The sequence below is a fragment of the Octopus bimaculoides genome, chromosome 7, assembly GCF_046866305.1.
Source record: "Octopus bimaculoides isolate indiv1 chromosome 7, ASM4686630v1, whole genome shotgun sequence".
NCBI classification, from domain to species: domain Eukaryota; kingdom Metazoa; phylum Mollusca; class Cephalopoda; order Octopoda; family Octopodidae; genus Octopus; species Octopus bimaculoides.
The window spans coordinates 61,816,978-61,834,310 of record NC_142934.1 but is presented as its reverse complement, the minus strand read 5'-3'; the positions used below and the strand labels follow the sequence as shown (position 1 = coordinate 61,834,310).

The following is a 17,333-nucleotide window of genomic DNA, read 5'->3' as shown; positions in this document are numbered from 1 at the left end:
AGACTGGGTAAACTATTCAATATAGGGTGATCCACAAATATACATACAAGACTTCTCTATCTAGGATGAGCTGGGGACAGACACAGGATTGCTTGGTCTAGACTGAGCTGAGGATGAATGCCTAAGACTAGTCAATCTAAACTAATCTGGGATGACAGAAACAACAAAAGGCAGCGAGCTGGCAGAAACGTTAGCATGCCGAGTGAAATGCTTAGAGGTATTTCATCTGCCACTATGTTCTGAGTTCAAATTCCGCCGAGGTCGACTTTGCCTTTCATCCTTTTGGAGTCGATAAATTAAGTACCAGTTACGCACTGGGGTCGATGTAATCGACTTAAACCCTTTGTCTGACCTTGTTTGGTCTGCTGCTATAATGGGGTTAAAGTCTCTGATGAGTTTTAGTCATTCATGTTAACCCAGTACTTCTGGTATTGTTACAATATGAAACAAACACACACATTTGTTCAAGCAGTGCCAATATGAAGACAGGCACACAGACACACACACACGCTAAATGATGGTATCAATTTCCTGAAAAACTCATTGGAAAGTTACTATGACAGTAGTCTAAATATTTTAACAACACTTCAGGTCTCAATAAACTACTTCACTGCATCTCTTGTTCTGCATCATATAATCTTCACCATAATCCGTCAGGTACATAAATCATGAACAGACTCCTTTTGCTAAAACTAAATTACTTTAGTTGATTACATTTCTGTAGTTCCGAGTTATTAAATTGGCAAAGGTTGAGTAAACTATATTGGATATTAGACCAGTAAAATATATTGGATACATCTCACTATATTACATGTAAGACTGGTAAAGACTTAGATCAAATTATTAGCCTTGGTTTCCAAGTATTTTTTGTTTTCCATTGTTCCATATTTTGCTTGAAATATTTATTGATTAGGAGACTGTGATGCTTTATAGTTATACCACTCCACTACCTCTCAATAAAACTTAACAACAACAACAATAAGGATCTTATACATGAGTAGACATGTTTTAACACCAGGCTGGAAGCAAGAGACTGTAAGACAGTGACATTCTTTGTTCTGACATCATCCAATATGTGACACAAACACACGCACATGTATATACACACACGTACGTATACAACAAGCTGACAAGCTCCTCTCAGTTTCTGTCCACCAAATTCACTCACAAGACTTTGGTCAGCCTAAGGATATAGTAAAAAATACTTGCTCAAAGTGCCACACAGAGCAATTGAACCCAGAACCAGGTGATTGGGAAGCAAACTTCAAAACCATGCAGCAGCTGTATAGAAATGGAAGGCACAGTCAACCCAACAGGATTAGATCTCTAAATATAAAAACCTGAAACTAAAACCAACACAGGACTGCTCATGCTGCATTGACTGTGGGATACACAATAGCTAAACACAAGGTATTTTAATCTAGGATCAACGATGTTGGTGAGTTTCTTCTGACAAAGGATAAAACCAAATTTTTGAAGAAAAATAACAGGTGACTGGTTCAACAAACATCTTAAAATGCAATACTTGACGGTATCAGGACAAAATCTCCTGAGGACAAATGTTAAACAAAAATATCAATGAATAAATATTTTAGATTTTTTTATAAAATTTCACTTTCCTAAAATTCTAATTGTAAAGAAAGAACAATATCCAGGGGGATATTGACTGCCAGGGGATTTTGTCCTAGTACCTACTTGGACACATTATCATTGTTGCTTGCTGGATTCATTACCCTCGATCAGGTGGCCCGACTTAGGTTGATCAAACCGAGGCCTGTGCCTATGCAGCATTCTACTGACCCCACTGAACACCTTTCAGCCAGAGTCATCCAGACCAGTGATTTTCAAGTGAGGTCCATATGACCCTTGGGTGTCTATATAAATTTTTTCTTTTTTTTTGTTAAAATTTGTGGAAAAAATTGCTTACACTTCTTCAATACACCAAAATATCTAAATTTTTTTAATGCAATTCCCAATAATATTTAATTCTAAAAATATGAAGGGGTTTTTTTAAAACATCAAACAGCTATGGGGGTCCACCCCAATAAAATAGGAATCAAAGGAGTCCATAGGTAGAAAATTGTTGATGTTTTCTTAGCAGTTTCTGAATTGTTCTTGATGGCTCTTTTTCTGTTCATTCCTGTAATGCCCAGGGTTGCATAAGCCTTACTCAGTGTATGACCTGCAAACTCCTGACTGCCAAACTCCATTGACAAACCCCTTATACTTTACTCATTCTTGTGGCAGTCCTCCACAAATTCCCAATACATAATTCTCTTCTTCCCTTGCACTTCCTCTATCCTCTCCTCCCTAATATCCTCCTCCATTCTCTCCTCCCTTAACCCTCTAACATCCAGATTATTCTATCAAATGTAATATTTGCTAATTCAGATTGTTTTGAATTAATCATGCATTATCTTGTAGCTCTGAGATTTCAATGATGTGATTGCATACTTTTAGGTGTGAAGGCCAGTTCTGGTCAGTTTAAACATAAAACAGGTAAAAAATTTGGGGCTGGATATGGCCAGTTTAAATGCTAAAGGGTTAATATACTGCAAGCACATATTTTTATCAAAAAATGATGGAAATCAAATATGACTTTATTGATTCTTTTCTTTTTTTCCTTCTTTTTACTTACAGGGCTATTCAGAAAAAAATTAAAATATTTTTGCACAAGGCCAATAATTTTCAAGGGAGGGAGTAAGTTGATTACATCGACCCTAGTGCTTATTTCATCAACTGGTACTTATTTTATCGACCCTGAAAGGATGAAAGGCAAACTCAACCACGAGGGAATTTGAACTCAGAACATTAGGACAGATGAAATGCTTCTAAGCATTTTGCCTGGTGTGCTAATGATTCTGTCAACTTGCCGTCTTAGAACAAATAAAAATATAAATAAGAAATATTTGCACCCTAAACCTCAAAAATACAAACAATTAAAGCTACAGGAAGTTATTAAGTAATTCCTTATTTACTCAATAATTACCAAATCTATATAAAGTTTGTCTTTTTCAATATTTTTTAAATATTATCTTAATTCATCCATGATGAACCTAGTTACATTTCATACCGCACCTAGCGACATCTCATGGCGCACCTAGCAACATTTCAAGACGTACCTAGTGACATTTCATGGTGCATTGTTTGAGAATATATAGAATGATGAAACTAAACATTCTACCATTTCTATCAAACTACAATGCATTAAGAACAATAACAACAACACTATAGTACAATCTAACTAATATATTTCTACATATATAATTTCTTTCAGCTGCATTTGAAGTTAGGGAAGCCTTGTTGCAATTCAACAAAAATTTCAACATTCCAATTCACTATGTCACCAGTCTTGTGGAAGAGGAACTTTGAAAGTGTTTATAAAAGTAGGGCTATGCTTAATGTAGACTACACTCCTACATTTCCGTTGCATAATTACAAGAAATATTTAACCTAATATTTACCGAATATAAAAAAAAATGTTTCCTCTACGTGTGTTGTTTTTATGTCAATGTATTTTCACAAATTACTACTACAACTAAGTACATTTGAGACAGTTTGTATTGTGGCAGTGTGATAAGAAGTTGGCTTCCCAACCACACATTCAAGTTTAATCCTACTGCATGGCACCTTGGGTACGTGTCTTCTATTAAAGCCCTGGGCTGACTAAATCCATCTGAGTGGATTTGGTAGGCAGAGAATGAAAGAACTGGTGTGTGTGTGTGTGTGTGTGTGTGTGTGTGTGTGTGTGCAGGTGTCGCTGTGTGGTAAGAAGCTTGCTTTCCTATCACATGGCTCTGGATTCAGTCCCACTGCATGGCACCTTGAGTGAGTGTCTTTTACAATAGTCTCGGGCCAACCAAAACCTTGTGAGTGGATTTGAAAAGTAAAAACTGAAAGAAGCCATTTGTCTGTCTGTGTTTGGATGTATGTATGCATTTTTCTGTGTGTGTGTCTGTCCCCCCATCACCACTTGATAACTGGTGTTGATGTGTTTACATCCCCATAACTTAGCAGTTCAGCAAAAGAGACTGATAGAATAAGTACTAAGCTTTAAAAAAAAGGCCTGGGGTCAATTTGTTTGACTAAAACCCTTCATGGCAGTGCTCCAGCATGGCCATAGTCAAATGACTGAAACAAGTAAAAGAATAAAAGTATATGTGTGTGTGTGCATGCATATTATGTGTGTGTGTGTGTGTGCTTGTGCCCCACAACTGCTTGACAGCAAACATTAGTTTGTTTACATCCTCATAACAGCAAAAAAGACCAAAAGAATTAAAGCTTAACAAAAAGTACTGGGTTGATTTATTGACTAAGCCCTTCAAGGCAGTACCCCAGCATGGCCGTAGCCTAATGACTGTAACAAGTAAAAGATAAAAAGAGATAGATATGAATATATTTCTTATTGTATTCGATTTCTCATGTAATAAATTTCAATATTCACACCATCAATTGCTTGTCCTTCACTGGAAATACTAAAAGAGGTGTGCCACACACTTAACTAGAAACCGTGCATTACAGAACCAGGGCAGTCTCAGATAGGTTGGTATCAACAGGGCTAATCATTGTTATCATTTTAAACATACTTTTCCACGCTTGCATGAGTCAGACGAACCTTGTTGAAGCAGATATTCTACAGCTGGATGCCCTTCCTGTTGCCAACCCTTGTAAAGTAATATTTTCTCATGGTTAGACATATTTTTCATCCAGCTGTAAAAACCCTACCAAAACAGACACAGTAGCATAGGGTAGTTTTTCTACCTGGCCAGCTACTATGGACCGTCCTACTCATGCATGCATGGAAGATGGATGTTAAACGATGATGATTTTCAATAACTGAACTCTTCAAGATAAAAATTAAAACTAAAATGATGTTAGTTTTAATTTTTGTCTTGAGTTTGGTTAACGAATGAAAGTGCTAATAAAGAGTTATCCAAAATTTTGACTGCTTCCTTTTTCTCAATATACAATATCTGTACACCACTTTAAATACTGTATACACACATGCGCATACAGAGGTAAACCTAGAAAGATGTGGGACGAGGTGGTGAAATATGATCCTCAGTTGTTGAGTCTCACATAAAAGGCAACCACACCAGTGACACTAAAAGGCAATTGTGCCAGTGACACATAATAGGCACGCCAGCCAGTGATGTAAAAAAGGTGCCCAGTATACTCTGTAAAGTGATTGGTATTAGGAAGCACAGCCAGCCATAGAAACCAAGCCAAAACAGATGATTGGAGCCTGAAGTAGCTCTTTGGCTTACCAGCTGTGGTCAAACTGTGTAACCCATGCCAGCATGGAAAACGAATGTTAAATGACAATAATGATGATGATGATGATGATACACACATGATAGCTTCTCTCAGTTTCTGTCAATCAAACCCATTCACAAGGATTTGGGTTGGCCTTGGGCACCAGTAGAAGACGCTACCTGAAGGTGGTGCGCAGAGAGACAGAACACAAGACCACGCAGTTGGGAAGCAAGTTTCTTAACCATACAACCATGTCTGAACTTACTGAATGTGGATGAAATTTCACCCAACCATGATGAATACACTAATTTGTCGACTCATAAAAAAATAAAAGAAAAAAAAACAAGTTGGTAAGAAAGACATGAAAGTGCTTATTTTCTGAAGTAATATTCTCACATGATAATTGAAAGGGTTAAAGTGATTTTGTTTTCACTCCTGCTGTACACAAATCATCAAAGACAACCTTTAATATTGATTGATACTTTGCATTAGTTAAATTCCACTTCTTAATCCTTTCATGTTGGCAAAGAAATGTAACAGAATGTCAATGATCAAAGCTAGATCTACTTTTGAGCAACTGTCTGCAGTTTAAACGACTCTCAGCCAGATAGTAGATATAAAGATTAGTGGGATGCTGCCTACAGATTCAGAGAGTAGGTTAGTGGGATCTGGAAAATTCAATAATCAAACTGCCTTAGAAAGCGAAGTTTTGTTTAGTGATGATGAAGGAGAAGAAGAGGAGAAAAGGAAGGATTTTTATGATGATGATGATGATGATGATAATAATAAGATCACTATAATGATAAAGCTATTGTTTAGCCTCTGATCAAGCAGAGATACAATGCAGTGTATTCCAGCTGTGACTATCACAATATTTTGGGAAAATGTCAAAAACTGCATCATCTGTTGTGTGTTCGTTCATCATCATCAAGTTGTTGTTACGATGATAGTGATCACAACATATAGAAAGAAAAATGCTCCAGTTACAGTACAATCATATATATATATGCCTACATCAAAGCACAACTCTTTAACTGAAGACAAGGTCCAAGTGAAAGAAAATATCACAAGCTATCTTAATATTTCAGGATTAAGAGTATATCGATGATAATGCTTATGAGAAGGTTTTATCTAATACGACAGAAGTTACGTAGATAATTGGATAACTGAAACCAAAGTTTGGGAACTATCGTTTTCATCAAATGTCTGTCTTTTCATACAGGCATGGACTGAACACATCTGTCACTCAATATTTTGCTAGATATGGTAATTGGTTACCTAATACTTGAGCCCCAGCATCCTGAGATTTCATATTATTACTGTCAATGCTCTGTTAACTCACTACCTTGACACATTGGAGGATAATAAATAAAGTATTAGTTATGCTATCTGTTCATAGGTTTGGATGCTTTTTGGTCACAGGCTTACCTGATCATGGCTAAACTGAGGCTGTATAAGCACAATAAGCTTATAGCAAAGTTAAATGACTACACACACATCATATATACGTACACACATATCAAAACTGAGATTATGTCAAAGTCAAATTAAACTAATGTGTTCTAATTATTTGTTAGGGATATAAAAAAGAAACACAACTCTATTGGAATGTTAATGCTTTAATATTGCATTCTTGAATTCCATACAGATGGAATAACAAAAATTAACAGTAATTTTTATTGTATTTTATTGTTATTATTTTTTTTATTTGTTGCCATTTTTTCATAACAATATGGTTTGTTTGTAGATTTATTATCTTTCTAAAGCACAAGCATATTAAAACTTTTACGGTCTGTGTACCACTTTGGACAACTGTCTTCAACTGTCATGCCAGGCTGACTAAAACCTTGTAAGTAGATTTGGCAGAAGGAAAGCATAAGAAACCCGTTCATATGTACGTTAGGTGCATGTATGCATGTTTGTCGCCTTGTCTTGATATCATGTGACAGTTGTAAAAGAAGCGTCACTGTCATACAAGCAGTGTCAATCATTTCAAATCTTTAACGAAAATATATGTCCAGCCATGGGGAAATATTACCTTGCTAGGAAACAGGTGAAAGTTGGTGACAGGAAGGGCGTCTAGCCATAGAAAATCTAACTGAATGAATTCCATCTCACCCAAACAAGCATGGAAAAAATGATGATGATAAAATAACAATGATGACAACATTGCTAAGTGTTGTCATTGATATTGTTGAGTAGCTTCAGTTAGGTTTAGTTAAATAGGCCTATAGGTAAGAATAAGCTGTTTGAAGAAGCTCTCTACTGTTACCCTAGCTGTGGGTACCTTGTCCTTTATTTCTGAGGTATGATACTTAAATACAACATGGTCTTTGAAGAATATTTGCAGAGAGATATTTAGCTGCTTAACCCTGACATTTGTTGCATTTAATTTTATTACCTTTAATTTTAAAAAAAAATGTACCAAAGACAGAATTTACAACATGCACCATGTTGAATCTTTAAGGAATCACTCAACCTGCTAAATATAGCACCCAAAGCTCCTCCAAATCCCACAATATCTTAAAAAAAAAAAAAAAAAAAAGGTGTATTCAATAATTTAGTCCAAAATATATACTGTCAAAATAAAAAATGTAATGTTTACAAATAGAATACTGTTGACTAAAATTTTGCCCAATCAGAAGAGACATGAAGCTACACAGCTGTTCAACAGATACCAATCTGAAGAAACTATTAGGTTTTAAATAATGGGGATTTTCAAGGAAAAGATCTGGAAGTTGCTGGTGCTAGTTACAAATATCTCTCAGCAAATTCTCTCTAAATAAAAGAACAACCTGTTAACTCTTTCTTTGTCATATTTCTGTTGAAATACATTGCCTTTGTTTCAATTAATTTTAAAACTAATGGAGAATATAGTAAATAACATTTGTCATCATTAATCTGGTGTTTGGAACACACATGTATTAAATTTTGATGGAAGGTTTTATATCATTTAAAACAAGAACTTTGTATTATTGAATCAGCAGCAGTCTCAGGGAAGTTGGTATCAAAAAGGTTAAAGTCTTCCAAAATTTATCATAGTAAAGAAAGAACATTAATGGCTTGGACACTGGTCAGTTAAGGTCAGCTTGATCCAACAATGTTTAACATGTATATTCCCTGATGCTCAGATATTTCAGTTACTTCAAACCATTTAAATAAAAGAGAAGATATCAATTGCATAGGCAATCCAGAATCTGAGAAGTCTAGACATTGTTTTGGACCATCAGATGACAGGCTGTATTCTCTGAAAGCATTTCACAATGTATTTAGTTAATTCTACTTTACCTGCAGAAAACAAGCAAACTTCTATATATCTCATCAATAACAGTTTAAAGAATAAAAATAACTGACATGAAACTGCTCACCAAGCTGTTGGAAATGGATTTTGAGAAGATTCTTCACGGGAAGATTTACCCTACACAAGATCAGTGCCAAGGCAATAAATAGGCAAAATTCTTTGAGTATTGAACAGAAGGCCTTACAATGTTTGTTCCAATACTCTGTGCTCTGAGTTCAAATTCAGCCAAAACTAACTTTGCTTTCCATCTTTTGAGAGCTAATAAAAAATATGGATTCAGGGTTGTGGATTGATGGGACTGTAAGAATGTTAGAATAGATGCTTTACAGCATTTGTTCCAACTCTTTGGATTCTGAGTTCAAATAAAGCTTACCATTGCCTACTAGGGTGGTATATTTCACCCATGGCCTGGTTTAACATGCCATGGCTACCTTTAGTGATGCCCACTCTGTTGCAAGTATTCAGGCCAGGCTCCCAGTTTGAGTATAACACCCACTCCCTCTCATCAGTCCTGGAGGTTCTGAAAGAGGTCACAGGATTTCGGATTACAAAGACATCATGGTTCTGGAATGGTAGGTAAGGAATGTTCATGTGTTTGGTAAAATTCCTTTTGAGAAGACAACAGTTTAGGAAGCAAAAGAATCTGAATTTAGAGGTAGGGTTATACACAAGACCACCATTCTACTTGACAGACAATAACCTTTCATGGTTGAAGCAGTAGGTAAAACAAACCTTCAAAAAAATAGATGCATAAAAATATACTATAAAAAAAGCCAAGCATCAGCTTTTAAAAACCCTTTTAAGATAAGGAAATATTACAATGTTTCTTTCTGTACATGTGGTCAGATATCTCTGCACCAGCTGACCACTTTACACAGCAACAAAATGGTGTTTAAGAAAAAACACAGATAAGCAATAACCATCTAAATTCCAAAATTTATTAAGTTATCAAAAAAAAAAAAGATTTTTGTTGAAACACTAAAAGCAGAAATGATGACTGTTTAAAAGCGTTAAATAAATGTGCAAAGACACAGATGTATTTTCTTAGAAAAGAAGCAAAATATCTAATTTAGCAACAGACACAAATACAAGAAGGGGAAATTGAAACAATTTTATCGGTGCTCCTATTATATATAGTAGCATAGCATTCTATACCATTTGGCATCCTCATATGGATAAATAACATTTTTTCACACATTAAACCATAAACTTTTAACTGCAGAAAACAAACAGACTTCTATATATCGCATCAGCAACAGTTTAAAAAATAAAACATAACTGACATCAAACTATATCTAAGAAAGGTATTCTTTGTTTCTTCAATATAAAACAAGCTATGCGCAATAAAATAAAGATATGTTCTTGAAAAAAAAAACAACAAAAAAAAACTGAACATCAAAAAAAGGCTACCATTGTTTAGTTTAGCCAATCTTGAAGTCTTTTATCAAGAAATTTCTCTACTTAAAAACCAGTTACAAAATTGTAGATGTTTATTCATTTAACGAAAGGCTGACACACTAAAAAGAATATAAATAGAATATATGAAAATGACTTCACCTACTGTAAAAATCAAAGGTTGACCTTCCCTGTTTAGCAATAAATATTTAAAATCCTACACTTACTATCTATTATATTTTACTTGACTATATTGCAGTGTTTACTGCAATATAGAATTTCATCAGAGTGGTTACAGTTTTAGCTTTAAGTGCTGTAAATCACATAGCACAAACCAAATCAAAGGAAGTACTTCATGGCATCATAGAACCATCATCATCATCAACATTTAATGTCCATTTTCCATGCTGGCATAGGTTGGATGGTTTCACAGGAACTGGCAAAACCAGGGGCCGCACCATGTTTCATAGTCTGTTTTAGCATGGTTACTACAGCTGGATGCCCTTCCTAATGTCATAATGTAGTGCATTATCTATTGTATAATGTAGCATCACATGGTGACCTCTTACTTAGACATTGGTGATATGGTGAACAGTTCAGACATCAAACAACTAAGCAAATGGTTAATTTTTTGTTCCCAGAGCAACATAAAATCCATGAAAATGGCATCTCACTCATGTAGAACTATAGGGTCATTACTCTTTGCTGCTGGACCAGTTCACTATTCATATCTTGCAGATAGGACCACTCCACCATGCTCCTATAGGTACCGTAGGTTACACCCTACTGTAAGAACAGATCTTAACACCTGTAGGTATCATAGAGTAGTTACACTTGCCTGCAGGACCAGTCCACCCTATTCCTGTAGGTACCATAGGGTACTTAGAACCTGCTGTAGAGCCAGATTTCCCAACTCCTGTGGGTACCAGAGGGTAGTTATACCTTGCTACTTGTAGTCAGTGAAGATTAAAATAGAAAAAAAGACAGTGAAAATGATTAAGACCAAAGGCACCCATGCTGGGGACACATAAAAGGCACTCATGCCAGTGACATGCAAAATGGCACCTGTGCCAGAGACATGTAAAAGACACCCAATACACTCTGTAGAGTGGTTGGTATTAGGAAGGGCATCCAGCTGTAGAAATCATACCAAAACAGTCAACTGGACCTGGTGCAGCTCTCTGGCTTACCGGCTGTAGTCAAACCATCTAACCCACAGACATTAAATGATGATGATCATCATTGTCATCGTTTAACGTCCGCTTTCCATGCTGGCATGGGTTGGATGGTGTGACTGAGGACTGGTAAGCCAGGAGGCTGCATCAGGCTCTAATCTGATCTGGCAAGGGGTTTCTACAGTTGGATGCCTTTCCTAATGCCAACCACTCCGAGAGTGTAGTGGGTGTTTTTTACGTGCCACTGGCATGGGGGCTAGTCAGGCAGCACTGGCACTGACCATGCTCAGATGGTGCTTTTTACGTGCCACAGGCATGGGAGCCAATCAAGCGGTACTGGCATCCACAGGCAGTATGACGATGATATATAATTGTGCCAAGGAACTCCTTTGATAGGCATATCAAAATGAAATAAACTAGAAATCGTTCAAAAGCTTTTCAAAGAAGAGAAATTATAGAAACAGAGAGAGAGAGTGAAGTTTGTGTTGCTTCACTTTTTGTAGAAATAGATGTCAGTGTTAATGTTGCAGTAATTTATATTCAAAATAATTAATAAAAAAACAGTAAGGTAGCTAATTGGAAGTGTTGTTTGAGAGTCTGATAGATAGCTTTGCAGCAACCATTCTGACTCTCTATGCTCTGGGTTCAAATCCCATGGTAGACACTGCTTATCATCCTTTCAGGATTAATAAGTAGAATACCAATCTTGTACTAGAGTTGATCCTCTTCTCTGACTATGTCTCTGTGTCGATGTTTCTGGAATAAATTGACTGTGGTCAAACTTGAAGAGGGATGTGTTCCGCCAAAGTCTAAAAGTATCCAAGTATGTATCAAGTATGATACAATGTAGCCCCTACATTCCATCAGGAGTTTTTGAGTGCCCATCACAGGGCATAAAAACACAAAGCATTAATTAATTATAATCACCTTTTCAAACAGTTAAGAGCTACAATTAACAATCAATTACCAGACTATAAATCAAACAATTAATAACAGAACCATTGGTTCCAGGCAAGAGATCACATGATTGATTACACAGTTACTGGTAGAGTGCCATGTCTTTTGACTAACCCTTTAACCTTTGATATCCTTGTCCCACAGGCTGTAAGTAGGTAGAGTTCTTTGACAGTAAATAGCATGGGTATGCTATCATGTAATTGTGGGATGGGCTCTCTCAGTTCAGTGGATGCTATTGTCTGATCATATTCCCAGAAGAATTTAACATGAATTTAAGAATTCTTTCAATGAAGTGAGTCAAGGTTAGACACCATCAGAGTCTTCATTTCGTGACTGCCCCACCTTCCCATGCAATCCTGATCAGTTTTGGTATATAATATATAATTTCTATTTCAAACAGATTAAAAGAGAGAGAGGGGGAAAAAAGAGACAGTATAATCTAAAACTAATATAATAATAATAATAATAATAATATAATAATAATAATAATAATAAAATAGTTTCAAATTTTGGCACAAGGCCAGCAACTTTGGGGGAAGGGGATGAGTCAAATATATCAACCCCAGTACTCAACTGGTATTTATTTTATCGACCCAGAAAGGATGAAATGCAAAGTCAACCTCAGTGGAATTTGAACTCAGAATGTAAAGACGGGCGAAATGCTGCCAAGCATTACCCAGCATGTTAACAATTCTGCCAGTTTGCCACCTTAATGATAATAATAATCCTTTCTACTATAGGCACAAAGCCTGAAATTTGGTGGAGGGGGAGAGTCAATTACATTGACTCCAGTACTCAACTGGTACTTATTTTATCGGCCCTGAAAGGATGAAAGGTAAACTTGACTTTGACAGAACTTGAACTCAGAACATAAAGGATGAAATGCAGCTAAACATGTTGCCCAATGTGCTTCAATTTTGTCAGCTAATAATAATAATAATAATAATAAAGTATAATAAAGAGGTAGGCCCAGGAAGACCTGGGCTGAGGTGGTGAGGCAAGACCTTCGTACATTGGGCCTCACCGAGGCGATGACTACGGTCCGAGACCTTTGGAAATGGGCTGTGCGTGAGAAGACCCGGCAAGCCAAGTAAGATCGTTGCCAGTGCCCCTGGACTGGTTCTTGTGCGGGTGGCACATGAGATGCACCATTTTGAGCGTGGCCGTTGCCAGTACCGCCTGACTGGCTCCTGTAGGATTTTCGAGCGAGATCGTTGCCAGTGCCCCTGGACTGGCTTGTGCGGGTGGCACATAAAAGACACCATTTCGAGCGTGGCCGTTTTCGTGCGGGTGACACGTAAAAGCACCCACTACACTCTCTGAGTGGTTGGCGTTAGGAAGGGCATCCAGCTGTAGAAACTCTGCCAAATCAGACTGGAGCCTGGTGTTGCCATCCGGTTTCACCAGTCCTCAGTTAAATCGTCCAACCCATGCTAGCATGGAAAGCGGACGTTAAACGATGATGATGATGATGATGAATAAGAGACCAAGTAGTGAGTGACATGTCCTAATTTAGTCATATTGGTGAATTTAAGATGTGGTGACCTTGTTTCTAAGTAAAGTGTGAGAAATTAACAAACCAAGTGTTGATGTCTGCAGAGTGCTTCATCATTTAGCTTAGCTAATGTAAAACAACAGAAATGTAAAATAATAATAATAATAATAATAATAATAGCAGTGTAAGTGGCTGTTTCCTTTATAGTCTATGGCTTGCATTACTGTGACAGCATGAATATACATGAAGAAACCCACATACACACACACATACACGTACATACGTATATGTATATATCACACACCTACGTATATAAACATATAGCAAAAATACGGTTGTGGGAAAATACCTCAGAAGAGGTTAGGGTTTCACATATGTAACACATCAGTAAACCTTAGATTAACTGCGATTATTCATGCAAGTAGCAGAACAAAAAAAACCTTCTCTAAAATCTGATCGAAATTCTATAAACAACCAGTAAAGGAAATAGCTGTAATAAATTAATTTAACTAAAAATATTTTTAAATGATAGAAAATGAAGTAATGAGAATGAATCAACTGGTTCTTTAATCAACTGGTGAAAGCAATGGACATGTTTTGATTCCTCATCATCACTCTTTAACATAAAATTTCCATGCTGGCATGGTTTGGACAGTTTGACAGGAGGAGGCAAGCAGGAGTGCTGCACCAGGTACTAGCCTGATTTGGTTTGTTTTCTATGACTGGATCTTCATCGTTTAACGTCCACCTTCCATGCTAGCATGGGTTGGACGATTTGATTGTGGACTGGTGAACCAGATGGCTACACCAAGCTCCAATCTGATTTGGCAGAGTTTCTACAGCTAGATGCCCTTCCTAATGCCAACCACTCCGAGTGTAGTGGGTGCACCCTTCCTAATGCCAACCTCCTCAGTGAAGCATATTCTACTCAGTTGACAAGACCAACATATGGATGTATATGTGAGAGTGTGTATGTATATATGCATATCTATACAGTCAGCTTTTACTCGCAAGCAAGCGTGATCTGGTGATACAAACCATGCTTTTGCTAATTGTGTAACCTTTTAGCATTTAAACTAGCCGTATCAGGTCAAAATATTCTACCTGCTTTATGTTCAAAGCAACCAGATCTGGCCTCTCACACGTAACCTACAATGTCATTCTAAAAATAAACAATCACATCATCATCATCATCATCTTGAAGCTATGAGATAATGAATGAATAATTCAAAACAAAGTTAATATATAAGCATTACATTTGATAGAATAGTCTGGATGCTATAGGGTTAAGGTGCCTATGTAATTGTACACAGACATAAACACCTTCTTGGGCCCCCTCCCTTTTGACAAACACACACATACATACATGCATACAGCTGTGTGTGTGCGTTTAGAGAGAGATGAGGGTGAAATGCAATCAAATATTACAAACATAGCACTAAGCATCTATTTGTTATTTTCTTATTGATTTAATTTCATTAATTCTACATTTCCTACCCCTACCTTTCCAAAACTCAATTCCCAAATCATTACAGATTGCAAATATTATTTCTGAGGAGACACTTTGTACATGTCTGTAAGTGTATGTGTTATATATGTAGAGAGTGCGGGAGGGTTAGAGAAGGAGAAACAGAGAGGGAGTGTGTGTACAAATCTGTTTAGTTGAGATGGTTATCAGCTGTTACTCATATTGTATTCTAGCAGAAAAACAAAATAATTTTGCCCTAAAAGAAATAACTACTAACACATACTTTAGATTCTAAGAATATACGACAGTAGAATGACAACTGTTTGAGAATAAAAGAATTACAAATGTTACATTAGCTCAACAATTGCTCTGAAATATAAAACAGGATGACAATATTAAAACTAGTGTTCTCTTTTATCTTTTACCTGTTTCAGTTATTAGACTGTGGCCATGCTGGGGCACCACCTTGAAAGGTTTAGTCAAATAAATTGACCCTAGTACTTTTATATTTTCTAAGTCTGGTACTTATTTTATCAATCTTTTTTGCCAAACTGCTAAGTTATGAAGATGTTAACAAACTAATACTCTTAAATATAGAACTGTGTAAACTAATACCAGTTATCAAACAGTGGTGATGGGACTAACAAACACACACACATAGATGTATAGATACATATAACAAAACAAGAATCTGTTTTGATATATAATAACTCTGCAAGCAATATTTTGAGAATTTTCATCTGTAATATGTACCTTACATCAATGCAACAAAGACAACAACTACATAATAGATTTTAAATACTGGAATAAGCAGATATACTTCAAGAGGACACAGCTTGAATTGTACCCTACCTACATAATCTACTACATAGGTGGGAAATTCTGTCTGTGGGTGTGTTTGTGGAGTTGTTAGCTAACTCCCCCTACATCGTTTTATTGATTTTGATGAAACTTGACACATGAGTAGAACTTATGTCTGGAAACCTCATGGCATACTCAGATTGTTGAAAAAAATTTACAATAGGGCCCCTGGAAGGGATCCTTATATATATCTAATACATTTCATTTCAACAACCAAGGGAAATAACCCATTCATTTGCCTAAATCATTTGGTATAAATCAAATTGGTATGTTTATTTCTTAGCATTTGAACTGTTAGAGTTATTTTCGCAATTTACCCAGTACAACCCTTAAACAAGTGAATAGTATTTTCCTAAACAATAGATCCGCTTATTTTGGTTAGTGACTTATTCACGAATATTCCAACAATAGCATCACTGAGGGTAATATTCTCTGGGAATGCACAAAAGCCCTTTTCAGAGTTATTTACTTTGAATTATTATCTCATATCTAATTAGCCTGTTATTACGTAACATGCTTCACGATTTTAGTATACAGACTTTATTAGTATTTCCTCCTAAGTTCTATATACTCTGAGAAGACATTAAAGCCCTTTTCGTGGCTGCTTTATTTGAATTCTTACTATTGAGTAACTAATTTCATGATATTACATAACTGACTTCACAATTTGGGTATTCATAACTTATTGGGGATTCCTAAGAACAAGATCCTGTGTATGACAGATTAGCAAAACAATTATGAGAATGTCTGTAAGACCCGCTTTCCTGGGAATTACCAGGTATGTCAGCTAGTGTGTGTGTGTGTGTGTGTGTGTGTGTGTGTGTGTGTGTTTGTGTGTGTGTGTGTGTGTGTATGTGTGTGTGTGTGTGTGTGTGTGTGTGTGTGTGTGTGTGTGTGTGTGTGTGTGTGTGTGTATATATATATGCTTCTTTCAATTTCCATCACAAAATCCACTCACAAGGCTTTGGCTGGCCCAAGGTTACAGTAGATGTCACTTGTCCAAGATGCCTGTCACTGAGACTGAACTTGGAACCTTGTGGCGGGGAAGTGAACTTCTTACCACACAGCTATGTCTGTGCCGAGAATCTAGGAATATGTTCCAGGGTATAATGCTCTGGAACTGCCCTTAGCCTTTTTTTTGGCACCAATCTGCTCCTAGTTCAACGATACAAACTTCCTGTTTTAAAGTAATCTAAATAAAACCCTCGTATCAAAATTTCATATCAACTTATGTTTCATATAGCAACTTCATAATGACAGTTATTTTACTAAATTTTTGTTATTTTCAAAATTAATTGAAACAAAGGTGGTAAGTTCCAGCAGAACTATGATAAAAAAAAGGATTGAATAACAGAAAAGAACTAAATGACACTGAGACTGATGACAGTGTGACTCCTATCATAAATTAAGTAAATTAACACAGCC

At 36.4% G+C, this 17,333-nt stretch overlaps 1 protein-coding gene across 19 annotated transcripts in view; it reads right to left on the bottom strand.

The window, feature by feature from the left end:
* LOC106867691 (tumor protein p53-inducible protein 11) overlaps positions 1-17,333 on the bottom strand; it is a 546,722-nt gene that overhangs the window by 150,435 nt on the left and 378,954 nt on the right. The gene's annotated exons all lie outside the window — the stretch shown is intronic.